Source organism: Canis lupus, chromosome 5, assembly GCF_048164855.1.
Source record: "Canis lupus baileyi chromosome 5, mCanLup2.hap1, whole genome shotgun sequence".
Taxonomy (NCBI): Eukaryota; Metazoa; Chordata; class Mammalia; order Carnivora; family Canidae; genus Canis; species Canis lupus.
In genome coordinates, this window is record NC_132842.1 from 32,361,119 (window position 1) to 32,386,310 (window position 25,192).

The 25,192-nt window shown below is 44.7% G+C and overlaps 1 long non-coding RNA gene across 1 annotated transcript in view; it reads left to right on the forward strand.

Moving 5' to 3' along the window:
* LOC140633449 (uncharacterized) overlaps positions 1-21,383 on the forward strand; it is a 92,734-nt gene extending 71,351 nt beyond the window's left edge. The window contains exons 2-3 of the long non-coding RNA XR_012031066.1: positions 7,175-8,186; positions 12,882-21,383. This is a non-coding gene — a long non-coding RNA (uncharacterized lncRNA). The remainder of the gene's footprint in view (positions 1-7,174; positions 8,187-12,881) is intronic.
* The last annotated feature ends 3,809 nt before the right edge of the window (positions 21,384-25,192 follow it).

Sequence of the window (25,192 nt, forward strand, 5' to 3'; positions counted from 1 at the left end):
TAATCTGACAGCTACAGCAGTAGAGACATTTAGGATATTAGGTTAATAGGAGCACCACGCAGAACATTGACAGCCGTACTTGGGAATAATGAATCAATCTGTTGGATCCGTATCCAATTAGAAATGATTACTACGCAGCTTGTCTTTTCTCTTGTTCATTAGGAGAAGTGGCTGTCCTTCATGGTGGACAGCTCAGTGCAAAAAGCATGAAAGGCAGCATGTATAGGGCGTCTTGGTGGAGGACAGGCCCTTGTGTTTCATCATGGTGGGGAATTCATTCTGGGCTCCCAGCACTGGCAGCTCCACTTGTTGGGGAGCTGAGTGGACACCGAAGCCCTGAAGTCTCAGTAGCTTGGCACCTCACTCTGAGTGGGAGCAACTGGCAAAGAGGGTTTCCAACTAACTTAGTATTTATTTTTTTTTATTTTTATTTTTTTTTTTATTTTCTAACTTAGTATTTAAAGCACAGACCCTGTAACTCCTCGTAAAGTCAAAACACAGCATGTAGCTCCAGGTGTGGCATACTGTGACCCAGACAATGGACCTGAGTCTGATGAAGGCCTTAGAGTGACTTGAGTTTATGGGAATGTGGGGGCCAAGGGACGATTGAAATCTCCCTGGAGGGAACAAACAGAGCAATCTAGAGCGTGGGCTTCTCCAGGCCAGCAGCCTGGTTTCTTCAGCACGTCAGCACCACGGGAAGAAGAAAGGGAGACTGGGGTAAGATGGAAGGAACTAGAGAACCACAGCAACCAGTGAGCGTGTGGGCTTCTTTGGAATGTGGCTTGTGTGGGGGGGAAACCCCTAATACAACCTTGTCCAGGCCTCCCTTGAACCTGGAATAAGGATTCTGCGTTAGCTCGCATTGTTAATTTTGTTAGGTATAATTTTGTTAGGTATTAGCTTTTCGTGTTTACATCAAAAAGCTTTCCTTTTAAGAGACGTGTACTTATGTACGGAGGGAACTACATGCTGATGTCTGCGATTTGCTCTAAAACGCATCGGAAAAGAAAATGAAAGGAAGTAAGGAGTTTGAACCAGTGTGGCGCCATTCTGGGAAGTGGCCAGTCTGGCTCATAGGCCCCTGTGGGTTCCTTATGCCCGGTGTTCAACATTTTCTTATTCTTTTCATATTTTGATTTTTTAAAATATTATATCCCTACAGAGCATTTCAGCTCTGAGGTTCTGTATGATTGAAGTACTGTCTGCCCTGCTGACCTAGGACAGTACTGGCGATGTGGCTAGAGGAATGTCTTAAGGGATTCTAAAAATCTACCTGGGAAATTGAGTGGTTGGAGGTTTTAATTGCTTCACAGAATTCTCTACTTGACTCGATTGTTGGAGGTTTGCCAATAATGAAATAATAGCATATATATTTATATAATATATAAGTATCAGTGTCTGTATATACGCACACACATATAACGTCCTTCAGAGAACTCTGAGTGATAGCTGATGCTCAGGTAACTTCCTACCTGAGCTTCTACCTCTGTGCTTTTGCAAACACCAGCGGAAAATGGCCCCTGCTTAGCTCCGAGAAGCTTTGGAGTCAGAACCAAGAGATATAAACATCTCTGTGCTACTAAACACCCTAGCCCGGTGGCCCTGGACAAGCTCTGTACTCGCTGGGCTTCAGTCTACTTCTCTATAGTTATAAATACAACAAGACCTACTGATTTGTCTTGCCACCAATTGGTGGTTTAACATATGCAAAACATCCAAGGCAGTATCAGCCCTAAGAATGAGAATTCCCTGCTCCTAAGAGCTCTCAGACGTAGCCTCCAAATTTAAAATTTGATTTTATTGATGTGTAGTTTATATGCAATAAAATGTATCCATTACAGGTCACCAGTCTGGTCAAGATCTAGAACATTTCCATCACCTGTCAAAGCGCCCTGTGCTTCTTTGCAGATTGTCTGTCCTCTTCCCTGCGTGAATCCTGGCAACCACCCCTCTGCTGTCTGTCATTGCAGATGAATCTGGCCTCAGCTGGGATTTCACAAAAATAAACCCTACCTTGGGCGTGGTGTCCTGTGTGTGGCTTCTTTCACTGAATTAAATGTTCTGGGATCCATCCGTGACACTGCACATCATCAGTAGTACGTTGGTGGTATCCCACGATAGAGAGAAATCCCAATTTGTTCACGCATTCACAATGTGATAGATATTTCAATTGTTTCCAGTTTGGGGCTATTATGCTTGAGAAAGTGTATGTGTAACTTAAGTGATAAGTGTAGGTTTCACTTTATAAGAAATGTCCCCACTGTTTTCCAAAGTGGCTGTGCCTTCAGATGTGGGAGGGGTCCATTTGTTCCATGCTTCCGCCGCACATTTTAGGTTCTTGCTTATGTGTTCATTTGACAGATGGTTTAGTAGGTAAGTGGAATCCTGGTGTGATTTTCTTTATTTTTAAAAATTTTATTTATTTTTTAAAGAGAGCGAGAGATATCACACGAGCAGGGAGTAGATGGAGAGGGAGAAGCAGATTCTCTGCTGAGCAGGGAGCCTGATGTGAGGCTCGATCCCAGGACCCCGAGATCATGACCTGAGCCAAAGACAGACATTTCACCGACTGAGCCCCCTAGATGCCTCCCAACCCCCTATGGTTTTAATCTGGGTTTGTCTGATGACTACTGGTATTAATGAGCATCGTCATGTGTTTCTGGACCAACTTTCTTGGGCTAAAGTGTTTGATCAAATCTCTTCCCTAAATGTCAGATATCTGGATTTTAAGTATTCATCCCCCAATCTGTGCTTGTGCTTTCATGATGTTACTAATGCAGAATTTTAAAATTTTGGTGAAGTCCGACTTACCCATATTTAAATTTTATAGATTATTCTCTTGTATCCTACCCATGAGATCTTTGCATAGGATGGCATGAGAACAAAGGTTTTCTCCTATGTTTGCTTTCAGGAGTTCAATAACTTCAGATTTTATGTTTGGTCCCATGGCTCATTTGTGTGTAATGAGAAGTGAGTTAGGTTTTCTTTTCCATTGGGTTATAGAGCTATTCCGGAACGATTTGTTGAAAATACCATCTTTTTCCATCGAATTAGTTTAGCACTTTTGTAAAAAATCAAATATATATATATATATATATATATATATATATAATTTCTATTTCCAACTTCTCTGTTCTGTTTCATTGTCCACATTTCCATCTTCGCATCAGCATTGTGCTGTCGTGATTACTGCAGCTTTATCGTAAGTCTTAAAATCAGTCAAGGCAAGTCTTCCAGCTTGGAAACCACATAAAGAAAGCAGGACTAAGGGGATACGAGCATCGTGCTCTAGAATAGCCTCTCTCACTAACTAGCTGTGTGAACCCTGAGCTCACAGAGCCTCTCCGTGATTGAGGTCAAGTTCTAAGAATTGAAAAGGACTTTGGAGCTACCCTCAGTGTCTTCCCCTGTTACATAATGATGCCAGTGACAAGCAGTGTGCATGCAGCACCCCCCTGAGTGCCCAATATGGTCCCCAGCATCAGGCACATGTCCCTCACCTTCATGTTCTGAGGCACATCAAATTGTTTTTCCGGTTTAGCCGTGAAGGTACCGGAGCACAGAGACGAAGTGAGTTGCCCAAGGTCACATAATTAAGACACAGTCAAGCCGGGACTTGGACTCTCCCTTGTGTAGTTGCTGTGAACAGCTAATAAGGAACACAGGCGACGTTAGGGTTTGACAGAATGTGCTGATACACAATGGGTTATTTACACAACATGGTAGTTTCTCAAGCTGTAATTTAGCAATACAAGATGTGTTTCTCTGATAGAGGCAAGAAGAGGAAGGAGCGCCTGTGGAGGAGACCGCACATATATCTGATACAGCTACACCCAAGTAGGTATTATTTCCATCTTTGGAGATGTTTCCAGTAGGTGACCATTTAGTTCTTTATTGACATAACTTTTTTTGACTCAAAATCAACATACTAATGTCTAGGTTATAGTTTGGCCACGATCTGTGACCTGAAAATGAGATCACCTGAAACCAGTCCTGGCATCACCACCGGCTCACGCCGAGCCTCTGAGCACGCTCATACGGCTGTGTATGGCACCTCCATTCCTTGAACTCGGCGCTTTGCTTTCAGAAGGCCTGTCCTGGTGCTGCATCTCTAGGATGCAGAACACAGTCAAGGGTGCAGATTTGCAAAGCCTCAAGGCAGGCCCCCAGTCATACATCGTCTAAATGCCAAACAGTGTTGTGCAGCTTACTGACAAATCTTCAACAAGCTCAAAGGATACAAGTGAGATTTCTTTTCTCTTTACCATGTGAAAATATCTTTCCTTCTGTAATATTGTTGATCTAGTCAAGTTTCTCCTGGAGTGGACGCAATGCATGGGGCATTGTCATCTCATGCTGCCATATTTGTCTTCTAGAACCAAAGCCCATTGGAGGACCGGGAGTAGAGTTGCACACATCCCAGCTAAATTCTAGCCCTCTCATCTGGAAGCTGGTGCTTTCTTTTATCTGGTTCTCCGACTCCCTGCACCCAGAGAAACAGCTCAAGATCTAAAGCGCTTACTCATTTAATGGAAAAAGGCAGGTGGCAGGGGTGGTGAAACAGTGGGGAAGCCAGATATGAAAAATAAAGTGAAAAAGTAGTTTAAAAATATCTGATTTGCTGTATGCCCCAGCCCCAGCCTCTGTTGCTCTTCTTTGGGGACACGTAGAAACACAACTACGATCCTCTGTTGCGGGTTTTTATCCAAGCTCTAAGTGTGAACTCCTTCCCGGTTAGTGCTCAAACCTGGGACAGTAAAATCTTGGCATCTCCAGTGTAACAAAGACCACAGCGAAAGCTTTTATCAGATAAATTATTAATCATTGCAGTAGATCCCCCTTGACAACAAGAGAGCCAGAAAAATCAATTCGTCTCCATCCAGGGTGCGCTGGTGGCTGTTTCGCTCCGTAATGTAGGTCAAACTCAGATCCAATGCTCTAGACCAGGAACATGGGGTCCAATATAGGATTATGTGATTGAAGGTGGTCCTCTCCTGCCCCTGCAAAGGACGGGTTCCAAATACAGAGCCCAGGGAAGCAGCAGCAATGGGGGGGGGGCTCCGAGCAGGGAGCTGAAAGCCCCCCACCTAAGTGGACATCACCTCTGCGGTTGCTGGAGCATTCGGTAGCGATGTACAGAGAATCCACAGCATCCGCCTCCCACCAACCCCCAGGGCTGTTCCTGCCGGGAAGGGGCCCGCCAGTGAGCGGCGTGGAGATGGGGCACCGTGCATCTAACCCGGGTTTACCACTGCAAGAGGTGAAAATGAAGATTTTTTTTTCCTCCAGAGGGAGCACCGGAATAGAAGTCTTGTAGCCTTTGGATGTTTTTGAGAGGGAGAGAGCAAAGGGGAAGGATGCTGGATCCATTTCTCTTAATACAAAACAAACCGGGCCAGCAGGCTAGCGTGGTTAAAAATAAACTTCAGCTGGGGTCTCCCTGTGTCTTGCTGCTGCTCATGTCAGTAGAAACCAACCCTTTAGAATAAAAAGACCAGGGAGTGGCATTGTTCCTTTTTACCAGTGAGCCCTGTACGTGGCCCATCTGGTTGGGAAATAAGGTCAGGAGACCACGTCGGGGCTCTGTGTGGGCTGCATGGGGGGGTGCCCGCCTGCACCCTGCTGCACACGTGTCCCTAAGTGCATCCTCAGGCCCCTGCACTCAGGGCTCCCCAGGCCTCTCCAAACATGCACACAGCTGTGGAGAGCCAGCCAGGCTCCCAGGAAGCCTCGTAGCTGCTCAGGTGTCGCTGTTCTGGGGGCTCTGGCTGCTGCCGCAGCGTGTGCCACACGTGTGCGCATCAGCCATGGGCCACGACCTTGCTGGGCATCCTCTGAGCTGGTCAGGCATCTGGTGAGCTGCCCAGGCGTGCAGGGCACTGAATCCAGGGAAGACCAGGACTGGCCTGACAAAACCAGTCCAGCCACTGGCACTGAGGGTCTGTGCATCCTCCCAGACCAGCCCCCAGGGAGGCCGGCGGGGAGCGGGTGGTCAGTCCGCCTGGGTTCAAGGGCCCCATTGCAGCTGGGGCACTTGAACCCTGCAGCTGGAGATCCTGTAGGCCTCAGCTTGCAAACCATAGGATGTGCATCTGGTAGACGCAAAGAGCAAGATGGTACGTGACGTCTTCAGTCACTACTATTAAGGAACGAGCCGTGAGGGACACCAGAACTCAGTGAGTAAAACACGCGTCCGGGGTCCACGGAGTCTGTGGATCAGGGGATGACGTAGCCAGAGCGGCCAGCTCTCCTCTGGGCCTCAGTGTGAGGGTCTGGGAGACGTGGCCCGACGCCTTTCCCACGGATCCTAGTGGATGCTGGCCGCTGGCCGGGACTTCAGCTGGGCTGTGGGTGGCCCTTAGGGCTGAAGCGGGTTCCCTCTAAATCCACCTGCTGAAGCCCCAAGCCCAGGCTCTCGGGCAGGACCTGTCTTTGGAGAGAGGGTCTTCAAGGAGGAAGTTAAGTTAAACGAGGTCCTCTGGTGGGTCCTCGTGGGGTGTGACCGTTGTGTTTATAACAGGTTAGGAGACAGGTGTGCCCGGAGGGAAGCCCGCGTGAGGACCCGGGACAACACAAGCTTTCAGTACCGTCCCGGACTGACGAAGGCCACCTGTCGACAGCCTGGGCCTGTCCCCTGAGTCCGGCCTCTTATGCCCGTTTACTTCTTCTCATTTCCACTCGAATCTCATGCAGGGCCTGGCACAAAGTAGGTGCTACCTAGTTACTGAGTAAATCGTAGCAAGTACCTAGCCTTATGAATGATACCTTGCTCTTGCATAAAAAACAAAATGCTGGAGTATATTGCAATCATTTCTTAGGTAACCTTTGGGACTGCCCAATGCTCTCATACTGCAAGAGTTAGCCCTTGAACCCGAACACCCTCCTGCTCATGCATCATTGGCCTAAGTGTGTAAACGTTGCGCACACCCATCTCCTCCCTCCTGGGTTTCCATAAGTGACGGCTGACCGAATGCTTGCTGATGCTGGTCTTCGATCCAGCTTCCTCACAGCCACCTGAAATGGGGGCTGGAAACCCACCAAGATCTTCCTCTCATCCTTCGTGCCTCCAGAGGAGCTTGAGGATGCCAGGCTACCCCGGCCTGCATCTCTGGCCTCACCAACCCCCACCTACCCTCTGCTTCAGTTAAAAACTCTCCCCTTTATCCTTTAGGGCACTTTCAGCTGGGACCCCGGACCCTCCAAGCTGCTGGTAGGAGGCGTTGCCTCGCATCTCCTTTGTGATAAACTGTCTTCTGCACCAAACCGTGAGCTCGCCGAGGAACGTTACCGGATGAGTCACTATTTGTAACGGGCTCAAAACCATGCCTGCTAGTGCTAAACGTGACTTAATTGTTGAAAAGTTGAATGAAAAGAACTGCATATAGTTTGAGTTTTCACCCTCTCTTTGGGGAGCAGCCCAGTGGGCTGCCAGTGGATGACGTCTAAGGGGATGAAGGAGGCCCACAAAATGCGGGTTACCATGATAAGGAATGGAGGTCATTGCATAAGTCACAAAAGGCTTGACTTCTAGAGAAATATTTCGGTCAATGCACTCTGATTACCTTCACTGTGTCCCGGCCCCCTGGAGCCCCCAGCCCTCCTCATGATCCCTGAGCGAGGTTCTCCGGGGCTCTTCACAGGGCCTCTGCCTGTGAGGTCTGCTCGTGGAGCCCATTCAGAGGTCTGCCGCCGGCCTGTTTTGTAGGAGGCCTGTCCTTCCGGCAGGTTTACAAGGCCTCGGATGCACTTTCCCCCACGCAGGCTCAGCAATGCACCCATTATCCTATGTGTTTACCCTACGTTGGCTCATCTAATTATTTTTGCCATCTAGGCCTTGTGGGATTGATCACAGTTTGTGAATTAGTGGGGCCTGAAATCATCAGGTTTTTCAGGATCTTTAATTATCTGTAAAGGTGGCAGGATAATTGCCTCATTTAAGGCAAGACAAAGGGAATTAGTTAAACACAAGAAAAAGAGACACAGAGGTTGGGTCTGAGAAAGGGTTAAGTCTCTACAAATGTGGATTCACATTCAGGACTGCACCCAAGGGCCGGTTCTGATCCCAACAGGTCTCTGCTTATGAGCCCTGCCTACGTGTGATGGCCCTCGTCGATTTTTGTGCCATGGAGGCCCAGGCTATGGAAAAATCTCTTACAGAGCCTGTCCAGGCTCCGATGCTCCAGGTTTGTGATTTTATTACCATCGTTTTCTGAAGTGAGGAAGAGGGAGGTCCTATTGAAATGACCTACTGCCAAAGAAAGGGTTCCGCAGAAGTGCGACACCTAAAAATAAGTATTCCAGGAATTATCAATTGTTTTCATGCTAAATTTACTTAATCGCACACACACATGCACACGGCTTTCATTCACATCTAAAAACGCTTTCCAGTCCATGTAGGTCACATTTTTTTTCTCCGTTCTTTTGATGAACTTCTGTGTGCACACCCATCATCATAAAAACCTTGTTTTTAAAAGAAAACAAGGCATTGTTCGAACGATCTTGCTCAGTAAGCTATTCTTGACTTTGCGAAGCATGGAGACCAGGTCTGGTTTCTTCAGTGACCTGTCCTGTCTGCCCAGCTTCTGGCCTCTGGCTGAACTGGCCCCCATGGGCTCTGGAGGACCCAGTGTGGGTGTGATGAGCAAATCTGTGTTCAGGGGAATAGTGTGGAATTGGGAGCCTGAAACTGGCCCTGTTGGGAGCTTCACATCATAGACATCGGCAAACACTACAGCAAGGGCTCTATCATCACTCCCAGAGCCGGTGGTTGTTTGAAGATATTTTATTTATTTATTTGAGAAACAGCACAAGCAGGGGGAGGGGCAGAGGAAGAGGGAGAAGCAGACTCCTCATTGAGCAGGGAGCCCAACGTGGGGCTTGATCCCAGGACCCTGAGATCATGACCTGAGCCGAAGGCAGGTGCTTCACCGACTGAGCCACCCGGGCACCCCCAGAGCTGGTTGTTAAACACTATCGCCCAGACCATGGCCCAAGCCCATGTGCACAGTCCTGCTCGCTCAATATTTACACCGAGTAAAGAATCACAAATGTGTATGACTGCAGATAAACTTTGCTGACAGGAAAAGTGAAGCAGTTTGAAACTGTTCCAGATTATCACGTATCCATTTTATTCCATTTTGGTAAGATCATGACATGTCACCACTAAGGAGGCATGACATCTTCACATTTTGCAAGCTAGCTACGGAGACTCAAGATTCTCCGTAAGGAATCAGTCAATGGAAAGTTTTAAATCTAAGAACATAACACATCGGTCTCGAAAAATGTCTTCAGGACAGAAACCCAGACCTTTGTGGAAGCCCAGCTTTGAGGTGTGGTGTCTTAGCATCTTCCCAGAGCTGACTTTGGTCCTCAATCAGCATGACCTTCTGGACTAAAGCCGATGTGAGACCACATCGGCCAACAAATGATTTTTTTATATATATTTTTTGAAAACCAAATTGGCATTCTGCAATTAAATTAACGGGTGACTCTATATGCAAGCACCTGTGTAGTTTGGACTGTTTTAATCGTAGTTCATTGGCCCCGGGGCCGATTTCTTTCTTAGAGAAGGAGACGCATTCTCATGGACTACCATAAAAATCAGTTTTCCACTCCCTGTCCTCTAAATTTTGACTATATTTTTTCATTTGTTCCTTGGATTTTATTTATTTATTTATTTATTTATTGTTCTCTGGATTTTAAACTTCCACAGGTCCAGAGTGCCTGTAGAGTGTGGGTGATGACCTGCTTATCACCACTCTGCTCGTCACCTCCACCTCCTTGTGGCTGGGTTCACCATTGTCCCTTTCCTGGCAAGACCTTTGTAGACTTTAGTACATGAAAAAGTGTTAGGTAGGGCACCCCCCTGCGCCCCCACCCCGCCCAAGTGGCTCAGTGGATGGAGCATCTGCCTTTGCCTCAGGTCATGATCTCAGGGTCCTGGGATGGAGCTCTGCATCATCAGACTCCCTGCTCAGTGAGAAGTCTGCTTCTCTCCCTCCCACTCCCCCTGTCTGCACTCTCTCTTGCTCTCTCACTCACTCTCAAAATAAATAAGATCTAAGAAAAAAAAAAAAAACAGAAAAAAATTTTTAGTTCACTATAAAGAGGAGAAGATAACTCCACCAATACTTCGTAAGCATATTACCCAGCTACCTAAATTCGCTGAATTTTTCTGCCTGTATTACCTTCCGGATTAATTAAACAAAATACACATATGATCTCCACCTAGGCCCCTGCCCAAAAAAGGGGGAGGAGCATTCATTACGTATTGATTTCAATGACTTCTGAAAGGTTTGAGAAAAAGAACAGTGTTCTTTGGTATCCCTTCCTGCCATGCTCCCACGCAAGCCTCCCCTTCTCTGTGCCTGTTTCCTCCTCGCCCTGACTGGAAATGTTGGAGCATCACAGGTCATGGATCTGGGATCCCCATTTATCTCCATGCACCACTTATAAATGCATCTAATTCTATAGTTTTAAGTACTCCAGGAGTTTACGATTCTCAGATATCTCTACTCCAAACTTTTCTCCACATGCTTATATCCAGTTGCCTACGTGGCCAATCTGAACCCTACAGTGTTATTGCCTCTCAGTTGTCCCATCTCAGAAAATGCATCCATATCTGTAGTTCCTGCTACAAAGCCTGCTTCCAAAGCATGTCTCAAATCTGTGCTTTGCTAGCACATCATCATCTGCCTGAACCATCAGGTCAGCTCCCTGTGTGGTCTTCCTTCTCCATTCCTATGCCTCCTGTATTACTCTCCACAAAGCAGAGGGGGTGAGCCATGAAAAATTATAATGAGGTAGTATCGATTCCTTTCATACCATGCAATTGCTTCTCCTTGCCTAACCTGAGAGGTCTGTATGGTGGCCACTATCACCCATCTGTGTTTCCACTGCTCCTTGCTACCTTATTGTTCATCCTACCCCATCACCCTGGGACTTCTGATGTTTCCCAAACAACTCAAGCTTGTTCCTGCCTTAGAGCCCTTAAATGAGTCACTTCCTCCTCTTTAAGTGATTTTTAAAATTTTTAATTTCTTTTTTTTTTACGTATTTTCACACACACTCTTGTCTTTCACGTCTTAGCATGAACATCACTTCTCAGAGAGGTGCCTTCTGAGGACACAATCTTACATAGCCTGCTGAATCATCCTCACATTGCCCTGGTTTGTTGTAATCAGGCCACTCCTCTCCATCTGATGTTAAAGGTTTCATTTGTGTGTGTGGTCCAACTCTCTCCCTTCTGGTGGAAGCTCCTTGAGATAGACTTGTCTGCTTACTCATTGTGGCATCCCTAGAGTCTAGAACAGTGTCCGATTCTTATTAGGGGCTCAATCCAGGTATAGAGGAGTAGATATATTAATGACTATTTCTTCGGTTTCAGTGGAATCTTGGATTGGATTAAATGTAAGAGAGAAGAACAAACTTCACTGATGTTCAGCTTTTGTCAAAGAGATGATCCCTAGCTTGATCATATTTATCATATCTGTCCCACTCTTTACGTGTATGCACACACACATACGCAGATAACTGCATGACAACTTCCTGGGCTATTTTGTGTGTGTGGTATGTTAAGACCATCTTTCAATCAATATCCTGATCATATGTAAACTTAGAAGAATCATAAAATATAAAATATGAATAGGATAGAAGCGAGAAGGAAGGGTTGTAAGAAAGAAAAGAAAAGAAAATGTTTGCTTTTCAAAGAGCAGAGAAAGAAATTCATCTGTGTGATTACGGGTTCATTTCATCTCCTTTTACTTCTAAGAGATTTCTGGAAACTATGGGATTTCAAAGTCATGTTCTGTAGTTGGAAATTCTGAGTGATATAAATAAGTCTCAGTAGGAAATAAAGTGACTGATAGACATAAATAGGAAAGAAATGTTCTTGGATTGATATTTCCAAAAGTTTTCCAAACCAACTTCACATCTTGGCCTAAGTGCATATAATCAGAATTCCCATCAGCTGACTCGGGCCAGTTAGGGCAAAACAAATGGCAGTTTGAACCACTCCTTACATTGCCAAGACATGTAGATGGTCTCTAAGAATTTGGCAATATAAGTAGCAAAGGGAAATAATCCAAACGTAATACATGTTGCAAAGATATGGGGGAGAGAATTCTAGAAAGGCGTATTTCACCGTGATAAGGGCAGCAGAAAAAAATACAAAAATAATGATCAACAGTCTAAACACACACACACACACACACACACACACACAAAACAACAACAAAAACAAATCCAACTATTACAATTAGATTCAGGGCTCTTACACAGCAGGATCCTTATTCCAGCAGGGAAATGTCACTTCTTCCATAGCAAAGAGAAGGACTGGATGAGTAAGTAAAAATTAATAACAGTTGGAAAACACTGTATTCCACTTCCTTGAATTTCCCTTATGATTCAAGGGTTAGTCCTTATGGCAAAATACTATTCCTAACAAATGCTTCACTCGGAAACTTTGAAGTTAGAATTGGAAATAAATTCCAGTTAGAAAGCAAAAGAGCTCTCTCTTCACATCTTCCCTGCAAACATCATCGTAGTAGTGAGATGATATTTCAGAGGAAAACTTAAAGCATTCTGCAACTTTCCCTCTATCCTCCATATTTGGGTGGTAGGTACCTGAGGACAGTCCTATATTAGCTCCAAGAGCGACCTGGAGATTGTCATAAATGTCATTTTAGCCTTCCAGATGATGGTATCTACTCCTTTTTGTGAATTTATTTATTTATTTATTTATTTATTTATTTATTTATTTATTTATTGTGGATATTGTCACCATTTTGTTTTATTCCTATGTAGTTTTCAGACTTGTGAAACATAAAAGGAAAGAGGTTTTAAACCAAAGCCCTTAATGATATTTCCTATATTTTCAGGGAAGCCACAGGCAAAGGAAAGTCTCTGTTAAGAGCCGTGGTGTTACATCTACCTGCTTGACTTTCTGCCCTTGGCTATCCCAGGATGGACTGAACTTGTAAACTCAGAGCATATCTGTGGACTCAGGACATACCTGCTTTACAAGGGAAAGCATCTCAGGTGAATGGGTGTGCATATGTATCTACCTGTGTTGTGCCCACTTTGACTCTGTCCCAAGGATACCAACAACTGAGGCTCTGTTTCCCCCTCACCTGGCCTCTATCTTGGGCCTTGGCAACTCTGTTTTAGTTGAGCTTCACTGCAGTGCCACACCTTGCGTTTCCTCCTCCAGTCTCCTCTCAGCAAAGAGTCACTGTGTTTGCCTGAACCCCTTCCCCAAATGCCTGTTTGCTAGATGGCCTCCAGGTCTTGCGCATCCCCATCTGCTCAACGTTATGCCCATCAGATCTTGGTTAAGTCAGTTGGTTTGCCTAATTTATAGATGATGTCGCCGTCTAAGGCCAACATGGAGGGCCAGAGGGAACCAGCCTTCAGAAAGCTCCTCCCGTCTTCTGTCTACTTTAGTAATTCTTAAATAGCTTCTGTGAACAACCAGCATGCTCATATTAAATTAAAATGTGAATGTCTATTTTGGAGGAATTTTGTGTGTTCTGCCTCCCCAGCTCCTGCTACAAGCTCATCATCATACTCTATAGCTCTGCTTATTTTGTTGAACTTCCCTTTCACAGATGGAGATATTGAAAGAATTATTGATCACGAAATACTGAGCAATCAGGCCTTCCTTCCCACTGTGTGGAAATACATCTTTTCAAAGAATCACCTAATCACAGTCATTTGGTCAGAACAAATTTATAATTATTTTCTTATTAACGTGAAAGGAGTAACACTGGTAAATTTTCTAGGTGAATGAAAGTAATTCAATAAGTCAATTTAATCTTTCTGTTTGGTTGCACTTTTGGTAAGTTTTATAGATCCTTATTCCTTTTGACATGAGTACTTTGTTACTTCCGTGATGGTTAATTTTGTGTGTCAGCTTGACTGGGCTAAAGGATGCTCTTATAGTTGGTAAAACATTCTGTTTAGATGTGTCTGCGAGGGAGTTTCTGAAAGAGATGAGCATTTGAATCAATAGACTAATGAGGAAGATGGCCCTCCCCAGTGTGGGTGGGCCTCATCTGAGTAGTTGAGGGCCTGAATAGAACAGAAAGGGAAAGGATAGGCAAATTTATTATTATTTATTATTTATTTTTTCTTGCTCAAGCTGAACTCGGGCATGTGTCTTCTCCTGACTTAGACATCAGTGTTCCTAGGGCTTAGGTCTTTGGACTCAGATTAGATTACACCCCTGGCTTTGGTGGCTATCCAAGATGCAGAAGAAGATCATGAGCCCTCCTGGCCTCCATAATTATGCCAGCAAATTCCTATAATAAATCTGTGTATGTGTGTGTCTATATAATTATAACAACATATTATGTAATTATACAACACATATTTATATTTGTTTAATATATAACATATACAATATAATATCCCCCCCTCCCCATTTTTATTTCTGTTTCCTCACAAGGAAACTCAGTATTTCGGTGACGATGATACCACTTTAAACACATGGAATTATTGACATGAAACACTTTTTTTTTCTATTGCAATTTAAAAATATATATAAAGACACCTTTTAAGGTCATAAATTGACCTCATTAACCCATTCTAATGCCACCATTCACCATTTGGGGGGTGCCTTCTAAGAACCAGCTGGGCTCCTCTTCCCTTAGAAGCAAGGAGTCAGTACTCTTCAGGTAAGTTATCTCAAGTACAACAAAGGCTACGGTATTCAACAACAGCACCGGATAACAAGGCTAAGTGGATCATATAAGTAGAGTGTACCTGTATGTGTTAAAAAGACTTCCTTTTAGTTTCTTCTAGGCTGTAGTAAGAAATAAAATGATGCTAATATTCATAAGTCACTTAAGCAGCTTTAAAGTTAAATCATTGTTTTGAACTCTCATCTCAGAGCCATACCTATAGTCCGTTGAGTGAATAGCAAGGAAGTCTAATAAGAGAGATCAAGAACACCTAAGTCTATTTTAGCTACATGATAGGGTCAAGAGGGCAGGGGGCACAAAAAATTGGTAAAAATCTTACCTTTGAGGTAAATGAGGTGAATCTTGAATGCCATATTGGGACACATCAATTTTCTTCGATGAGTAAGGGTAATATACAGGAGTTTTAAAATAGGAGAAATGAGATAGAGAAGTCTTTGGTGGTGGTGATATAAGGGTTTACCAAAGTGGCAGAAAGTTTTGGGGCATTCAAGGAGTTATTTTGGCCAGAGGTGTTGGAGGCTTGAGTTGGAAAAATGGCAATGGGAACAGCAGAATGAGCTGGTATTGATGGGATTTGATGGTGAGCTGTACTAGGACATTTGTCAAAAAGAATAAATAAATGATCCCACGGAGATGCCTGGTAACTTGGTGGTTGGTGCCTTGCTAAAACAGACCAGAAAGGAAAACTGGCACATGTGGAATATCCATTGGGCCATATCTTGTGTGCAGATGAAAATATGGTGTGGGTTTGAGGAGAGACCTCAGTCCTAGCAACACAGATGATTCTCAGCACCTTAGAAGTTGTTGAGAATGTTCAGGAAAGGTTGAAAAAGAGAAAGAGAAGGCAGAAAGTAGGGGAAGGCATCCCTCTAAGGGAGGATAGAAGACAATGTGAGAGTCAGAAGGAAGATCTGAGAGGCCAGGGGGAAATGAGAAAGTGGAGACTCAAAGGCTAAGAGCACAAGGGTTTCAAGGGGTGGAAGTGGGTTACAATTAGAAATAAGAAAAAACAATTATAGAGGATGACAATCAAAGAGAAGGTGTTGGGGATCCCTGGGTGGCGCAGCGGTTTGGTGCCTGCCTTTGGCCCAGGGCGTGATCCTGGAGACCCGGGATTGAATCCCACGTCGGGCTCCCGGTGCGTGGAGCCTGCTTCTTCCTCTGCCTGTGTCTCTGCCTCTCTCTTTCTCTCTCTGATGACTATCATAAATAAATAAAAAAAAAAAAAGAGAAGGTGTTGAACTGACAATTCCGACATCGATGGCGACCTTTTGTGAAAGAAGACAGAATGGGAGGGGTTGAAGGGTGAGTGGCTGATGAGGAAAGCGGACAAGGAGACCCAGCTCTGATCTAAAACAGGCTGAGAGAAGGGAGACTCTGGGCGGTAGACTGACAATAAAGCTGAGTTTTTCTTTTATAAATGGGGGGTGATTATATCCAGCTTCAGGGACATTTGTGAAGCTTAACTCCAGGTAGTGTTTATAAAACACATAATAAAGTGCCCAGTAGGTAGTAAGTCATAAATTTCTGTTTCTATTTTTATTAGTTTTCTGGGTTTTTTAAATATTTTATTTCTTTATTCATGAGAGACACGGGGAGAGGCAGAAACACAGGCAGAGGAGGAGAAGCAGGCTCCCCGTGGGAAGCCCAATGCAGGACTTGATCCCAGGACCTCGAGATCACACTCTGAGCCAAAGGCAGATGTTCAACCACAGAGCTACCCCAGTGCCCTGTTTTCTGTTTGTTTGTTTTTTTTTCCTATTTTCATTATCATTAGTTACTACTAAAATTAACAGTGGGCTAAAAAAAAGATGCTGTATAAAAGGGAGCGGAGGATATGACTGCTGATGCTGGGGACCTGGAGGAGTCAGCCTGGGGAAGGCTCCCTGGGGAGGGGAGAAGGAATTGAAAGTGTTTTTATGCTTCACAACACTTCTGACCCCAAATGTGTGGGTTTCCCACACCAAGCAATTCTCCAGCTGTCTGGACACCAACGATGTGTCCTGTAATTCAATTCAATCCTGACATTAATCACCAGGACTCAGCTCTGACCCCACAGGGTAAGGACTCAGCCCTGCAAGACTGTCCCCCACCTCAGATGCCAGTCGTCAAGTGTTGGGTGCCCATGCGTTTCCATCCGACATGGCTGCCAGTCGGGCATTCCCACAACATCCCCTCTTTCAGGTCCCTGAATTGGCTAGAAAGGCCCTCAAAACTCCACAAAAGCACTTTACTTACTATTGCTGGTTTATTACAAATGGGCAGAGCTCAGGAAGAGCCAAGTGGAGGTGACATCTACACCAAGGAATGGGGGGACGAGGCCCAGAGCTTCCAGGCCCTCTGCACCACCCTCCTGGTACCTGGCCGTGTTCACCAACCAGAAGCTGTCTGACTGTCATCCTGTAGGAGTATTTATGGAGATTTCCTTACATGGGCACAATTGATTCAATCACAGCCCAGTGGTGGTTGAACTCTCCAGCCCCCCTCCTCTCTGTAGGGGGTTGGGAAGTTCCGATCGTGTGGGTGTGATTAGGCCTTTCTGGTGACCAGCCCTCCTCTGAAATGATCAAGGGCTTCCCAGCTATCGGTCATCTCATTAGTATGCAAAAGATGCACATCACTCCATGAGATACCAAGGGTTTTAGGATCAGCATTCTAAGAACTGGAGATAAAGACCATAAATGTATTTACCAGTCATTAATTTGGGAAAGAAAGACTGTGTGTGTGTGTGTCTACGTGTGTGTGTAATGGTGTCATTTAGGGATAGGTAGATTTGAATTCAGCAACATGGAGAAAGGCTAGTTTCCAAATTTAAGGAAAAAATAAGCGAGCAAAAAGTCTGAAAAGTATCCTATTTCTTTATTTTTATTTAAACCACAACGTGAGCCTTATGTCCACTGAATTTAGATCCCCCAGCAGTCAAATGTATGATATAGAATAAAATTAAAGATGATCGCAATGTATTCCCCCATAAAGTGGTTAAGTTGAAGCAAGTAAAATAATCAGGAGAGATGGAAGCTTGCAGGTCCTTAATGTTGCGTCATGTTCATCTTGGAGAGTTGGTAGGAAGATCCAGTGTTAATCCCTTAAGAACCGTGGCTGACCTAGTTTCCCGTGGGCTCATGTGTCCTGGGATCACAATGCTGCTGCTGGCGGCGAGTGGCACTTGTTCTTCTAGCCGTGGCACCATGCAGTAGCCTCAGTGGACGCTTGATGCTCCCGCGTGTGCGTGCACGCGTCCATGTGTATGTGCACAGTGTGTGCACACTGAGGCTGGCTCCACGGGCAGGCTTTAATCCCAAAGATCGACTCCTCTGAGGTGCAGTGGGAATTGGCACTGCCCGGCTTTGAGTCTCCTGGCTTAGGGTTGCAACAGCACGGTCTTAAGAGGACCTGGGCACTTCCATGAGCCTTTTTCTCCTGGCTAAGCAGAGCAGCAACTAAACTTGGATTTCTTTTTAATCACATCTGATTAAGTAGGACACAGGCCTCACGCTGGGAGAGTGTTCCCCCACTCCTCACCTGCTCTCGGCAGGATGTGCTATTTCAAGAGCATCCTAAGATCTACTTACAGGCCTTCGTGTGGACAGGCAACTTGGAAGGAGCAGGTGAATCTTCTGGTACAGAAACCACTTAGTAAAATTAAATTTGCCGAGGTTATTTTTACATATGCCTCAGCTCTGGGTCGGAATCAGGGGGTTCCCCAGAATAGTTCCAGCGGTGAGCTGCTCGCGCCTCAGAGAGAATTTTTTCGTAACAGAAAGGGCTGGGTGTTCTTACGAAGATGATGTGATATCTAACTAGGTGATTTTTTTTTTAAGATTTTATTTATTTATTCATGAGAGACACAGAGAGAGAGAGAGGCAGAGACACAGGCAGAGGGAGAAGCAGGCTCCATGCAGGGAGTCCAACGTAGGACTCCAGGATCACGCCCTGGGCCAAAGGCAGGCGCCAAACCGCTGACCCACCAGGGATCCCCTAATAAGTGATTTTGGATGTGAACCTTCTATTGAGATATAGCACAACTTACCAAAAAAAAGTGCATTTATCAGCAGATTCAGGGCTTTATTATTAGCCTCTTTGGAAGTCTGAAAACACTATTCCTTCTTGAAAATAAATTTTCTTTCACATAGAAATTATTTTATGACTTCCTTCTTTCCTAAAGACTAGCCAATAATTCAGCCCTTCCTTTATAATATCATAACTTAGCGTCTTCCATACTTGGAAGGACAAGTATCGCAACATCACTCAACTATCATATATCCTGTCTGCCCATCAATATTTTAAGTGCATGAGCCTATAATACTTGTCAGCATAAAAAGAAGCTTCTAGTAACAATGGAACGCTGATTCCTCCTCTAACAAGATGGAAAGAACAGGAGGTGGCAGTGGTTTGGAGAGTGGCTGGCCAGTGGCCAGGATGAACGGATTTGGCACAGACAGTTAAAGTTTCTACTTTTTCACCTTTGTGGCCCTCATACTGTGTTTATCTGACTGTCCCAGGAGTGGGCTATGACCCAGGGCATTGAGGGTCACTTCATCCCTTAAATAATGGAGACTTAACATTTCATGACCCCCCCTATGTTAGCTCCCTACAAGCCCACCTCTTCCTCCTTGGTCTCCTTCATCCCTTTGAAAATTCCTCCAGGACTCTGCTTTCTCTGGGTTCTGATGTCCTCTGACCTCCAGAAAAGCATCTACAGATCCCCCTCTAAAATGTTACCTGGGTTCTAGTCCCTGAAAACTAGTCTCCTGTTTCATAACATAGCAGGTCGTTATCCAGTTATCAGTGATGGTACATGTCAGCAGGGGGTTCATTGTGAGGACATTTACTCTCTACCAAGAGAACCATGGTGGATGCAGTGCTCAACAATAAAAAAGGAAGATGCTTGCATAATATAAAGCACCCTTTCTTGGCCTTTTGTTATATATCCAGAGCATGTAAAACTTTATTTAACAGTAGTCCTAAAACATGGGCATTAGTAGGACAGCTTTTCATAAAAGGAGACTTAGGCTCAGAGTGGTTAAGTGACCTGTCCAAGTTCCTACAGGGTAGATGTGACAGTGAAAAGATTCAGATCCAAACAAATCTACATTCAAAGTCCCCAGCCATCAGGAGATACTGAAAAGCAGTGAGTGGTTGAACCTGCGGAGACCCCAGGTCATACCTGGGGGAGGTATCTGTGGTCATCTCCTGCTCTTGTTGAACCCCCAAGGCAGAGCAGGGTCCCTCACAAGGTGTTACGGTTACACACTTCCCAGATGGAAAGGAAAAACTAGGCTCATCGAAGAAAAAGACCAAAGGATCCATGCTACGTCACAGGGGTTGTAATAAGAACACTTAACAAAGTGTCACCATGTAAGGAAACCGTGAAGACAGAGAAGCCTTCCTTCCTTCTACTGTTTATGGACAGACCTGGACTCAAGAGCACTGTGGCATGTCATTGTTGGCCAAGCGGGCCCTTGGCTGTCCCACCTGCTCACATAATGAAGCCCACGTTCCCACCATCACGCAGAAGGCCCATCTCCAGGCCGCTAATCCTGCTGGCCCAGCCTCATACCTCACCGTCCCTCCCCGCACACTCCGGTAGCATCCCGACTGCGTTATCTTTATTTTCTGTATGTTCACTATTTTTACGATAGTATTAGAACATGAACTTCCAGGCTTCGATGCCTCTGCCCGGAAGCCTCTTCTGACGTCTTGCAGGATACACTCACTTTTTAAGATCCTTCTGGGTCCTGATTCAGCAATGCCCGGTGCAGCGTGAGCGGGCCCTCCGAAGTGTCCCCTGGCAGCTCGCACGTCCTTTCTTTCCTTGATTGGAGTTACTGCCACACATTTACAAGGCACTTCTTACGTGCTGTGCGTGACACTCAATTTATCTCATTTAACTTTATGTGGTAATGTCCCTGGGATGCATTTTAATGCCTACTTTATAATTCTGAAATCAGATTTGGGGGTGGTGGGGAGGGGCATGCCTCATGTCCCTATGGCTAGGTAACTAGTAGTTCCAGAATCAGGATTCAGACTTGGTAGTTCTGATTCTCGAGTCCGTGAGAATGATCGATGGCGTTCTCCAACACACACACCTCATCTAATTTAGCCAATGCTACAGCTATCATGGTAGCTATAATGGTAGTGTATGCTTACGGGAGCCAAGGGAAGTTGGGGTCAGTTTTACCTCTTTTCCGGCACTAGAACCTTCCCTCCTAGGCTATTCTGTGGCCAAACTGAGAAAGCAGGGCCAGCTAGAGTGGCAGGTCCCAAACCGTAGCTCCCATACAGCAGCCTCCCATCTTCTGGGAACTTAATAGATATGCAAACTTCTGGTTCCTGGCCTACAGAATCAGATCCATTTCCCTCTAACAAAGTCTGGGCTCTTAGACCTCTCTCTCTCTCTCTCTCTCTCTCCAGCAGGTGTCCTAATCTGTGATATACAACTATTAGACTAGATGAGTGCGAAGAATCTTCTCCAGATTTAATTTGTTTAACGATCTGCATTGTGACTCGGATACATAGCAATTCTATTGGACAACAGGCCAATTGGACTGATTTACTTGCCGTTTAGCTTGCAAGGGAGGTGCCAGTCTCACCTCCAACACCTTCTTGTAAAACGATCAAATTAGAATTCTCGGGGATTTTCAATCATATAAATAAAGTTGGGTTTAATTAAGCTTATATACTTACATGGCTTGTAAATTCTTAAGAAGGAAAATGGTTGGCAGCAATAATAACTGTGTATTGATTATCTACAGGGTTTTGCCAAGGGTTTGACATAATTTATCTCCTTTAAGTCGTATAACAACCCTAGGCAGCATAGAGGAATTCATTAATTTGCAGAAGTCACAAAGTCAGCGAATGACAGTGATGGATATTTGTACCTGTTCTCTCCCTCACCTTCTGCTAATGTCATCTCTTAATGTGGGGAATGGCCTCTGTCAGCCCTGTGGGGCTTCTGAATAAAGGGACCACCCCAAATCCATGGGTGGGCATAGCCTCAAGGACTGGCCAATTCTGTGTTCTTTCCAGACATAGCAGTTGGTCCGAAGATGGATAAGTGAGCCCAGTGAAACACTCTGTGAAACAGGCCTTCCCTGGGATCGTAGAAATAGCCACTGAGAAAGGCCTGTGTTCTCTTTCTGGTGGAGTCGTCAGGCTGAGGCAAGGTAAACAGAGTGGGTCCTACCCCAAAGCCTGCAGGAGCCTGGCTTCTTCTGCCACAGGGCTGCAAAAAGAGGGAAGACAAGACCAGAGGTGCCTCTTTCCCTAAATAGCCAGGCCAGCTCCATGTCTAGTTATCTCAGCCACAGAGAAATCAAATCCCATTACTAGTTATGTAGTTTGAGTTGGATTTTTATCCCTTCCAGTCAGCATCCTGGCTGGACCCTGGGCGGTGTTGGAACGTGACCTTCTTGTCTTGGTTCTCAGGCACAGCTCTACAGTTAGTGGAGGAAGCACAAGTGAGAGCTGTTACTGTGAACCCAGTTTCAGCACCCAGCACACCTAGTGGGCTAGAGTTTCCTGGACGTTGGGGGAGGGAGCATAGTGGCTCACCTGCAATCTGGCCCAGAGCACTGGTAGCCACAAAGGGACATCTTTCAACTTGTTATATGGTTGTCGGTCAAACCTGTCCTACCATCCCAGCCCCAGGTCAATCTTCCAAGTTCTCTAAAAGAAAATTATAAATTAAATAAATAAATAAATAAATAAATAAATAAAATAAATGTACCTCCTGTCATGAAATAAAAGTCTTTTGGGGGGCACCTGCGTGGCTCAGTGGTTGAACATCGGCCTTCAGCTCAGGTCACAATCTCAGGGTCCTGGGATTGAGACCTGCATCAGGCTCCCTGCTCAGCAGGGAGTCTGCTTCTTCTTTTGCCCTCCACCCCACCCATACTCTCTCTCTCTCTTGCTCTCTGTCTCTCAAATAAGTAAATAAAATATTTTTAAAAGTTTCATTTCTTATTTATTTTCTTATTCACCAAGACTAAGATAATTTGCTCCCAGTTACTTTGGTACCTCACCAAGCATACACATGCATGCACACATGTAGGCAGGCAAGCATGCATGAGACACATGTGCACATTCTCTTAACTCTACAACAATAGAAGCAGGTTAAAATGAACTTTGAAGGGCACCTGGGTGGCTCAGTCAGTTGAACATCTGACTCTTGGTTTCAGCTCAGGTCATGATCTCGTGAGTCATGAGATTGAGCTCCATGTCAGGCTTCCCACTAAGGGGGGAATCTCCTTGAAGTTTCTCTCCCTCCCCCCTCTCATATAAATAAGTCTTTATAAATGAATGTTGAAAGCAGCTTTAGATTGGGAAGAATAAGAGCATGGCATCCTAAAGTCTATCTGTGGGGATGGGGGGGATAGGAAACAAGGAAAAGACTAGATGCTGGCCCTTAATCTTGTTTGAACAAGAGCCACAGATGTGATATGGAAACTCTCTTCCCCTCCAGGTAAGTGGTGTATTTGTCTCTGTTCCCCCCCATCATAAATCAAGATCAAACAGTCATTCCGAAACTTCCATACTTATCTGGATCATCTGGGAAGTACATTAAAATGCAGATTTCTTTCTTTCTTTCTTGCTTTCTTGCTTTCTGAAGCTCTATGCCCAGCGTGGGGCTTGAACTCATGATCACAAGATTAAGAATCACATGCTTTACTGACTGAGCCAGCCAAAACCCCCTAAATGTCAATTTCTAATAGAGTATGTCTGGGATAGGAGCCACCATTTATCTTCCTTAACAAGCCCCTTTGGAGATTCAGATGTGTATGAACATTTGAATAGTTTAAAAACCCAGGCTATGGGGATTGCCTGGATTCCTTGCCATCTTCTGATGCTGCATTTCACACCTGCTCATCCCATGCAAAGATTAAATGTTTGAGGTTAACCTCAGGTTTTCTCTTTTTACACTTTTATTTTCATGGTTAACTCTTCCTCTATCACATTGATTTCCAAACTTCATAATTCCTCAAACGTGTCTCCTATTTTTAACTGTAAAAAAATTTACTTCTGGTGGACAAACTGATGAGTCAGAAGGTGGGCTAAATGCTCTGGCATCACCTCCCTTACTGGGTTTATTAATGTGTCTGGAAGCTTTGGCTGTGGAGACAGAGGTGCCTACGGGGTTTTGTCTATGTAACTACGTGTTTATGACTATGCTTCCTATTGGCATCAGCAGTTGCTTAGTCTACTAATGAAGTAATGAAGAAGCAGCATTCCTGCTTATTATTGAGAATTGTATTCAACTCTGGAAGAAAGCATCGGTAAACAATTTAAAAAGAGCAATGACCTTACAGAATTAGATCCTACCTTTATTTGCTTTCACCAGTAGCAAATTTATGTCTTAGTTTGTTGTCATAAGATAAAGGCAAGAAGTTTTTTTTTTTTTAATCATTTCCCTTCTTGATATTAGGAAACTGTCTTGTAATCTGGTTGCCAAGCCTTGCTTTATGGCTGGCATAGCTGATCTATATTTCTCTATTCCACGTTGGTTTTAATCCAAGTGTATGTGTTAGCAGGAAATGGCTTTTGCAAATGCAAAGTATGCTGCTATAGGAGCCAAAATTCTCTGCAAATTCCTAGTATTTGTCTAAATCCACAAAAATGTCTGAGTTAGAAAGCTGCATCTCTGGTTCTCACTACACTCTGCCTCTTTGAGTCCAAGAGCTGCCTGGAGACTGTCCTGTTTTAAGGGACTTCCTGACATCCAGCACAATGTCCAGTAAATAGTTGATATAATTGCATATTTATTAAGCAAATAAATCTTAACTATGATTATAATATTAACATGGCCATCACACTAGGAACAAAGAGAAAATCCGACTAGTTTCCAGAGAGAAAACAAGCAGGTCAACATAAAGCAACAAGGTGGAAAATATTCAAAGTTCTCAACCAAAACAGTGGAAGCTGAATGATGATAGAAAATACCTTCAAAATCCTAAAGGAAAGTGACCTTGAACTAAAGTTTTATACCCAGCCCAACTGTTGATTAAGAATGAGGTTAGAATAAACATATTCATGTTTAAATATGCAAGTTCTTGGTATTTATCTTCAAGAATCCTTTCTGAAGAGGTACTGAAGAGCACACTACCCACAAAAAAGAAGGAGGCATAAATCAAAAATAAGGTTTCCAATGCATCAGTGGTTCCCAGGATGCTGGTGAGGGAACCAGAGAGTGACCAGACCCAGAGTATGGCCAGGGCTGGGTCAGAGGGCTCCAGGAGCTGTCCTTCAAAAAGCCCAAACTGACAAGATACCTGATACATCTGACACTGTTGGGAGGAGATTTAGACAATGAGCAGACTGTTTGGGGTTAAATCTATGGAAAATATAGATAGCTAAGCAATGAAAGTGGAGATAATGATTAATTATTAAAACAAAGGGATCCCTGGGTGGCGCAGTGGTTTAGCGCCTGCCTTTGGCCCAGGGCGCGAACCTGGAGACCCGGGATCGAATCCCACGTCAGGCTCCCGGTG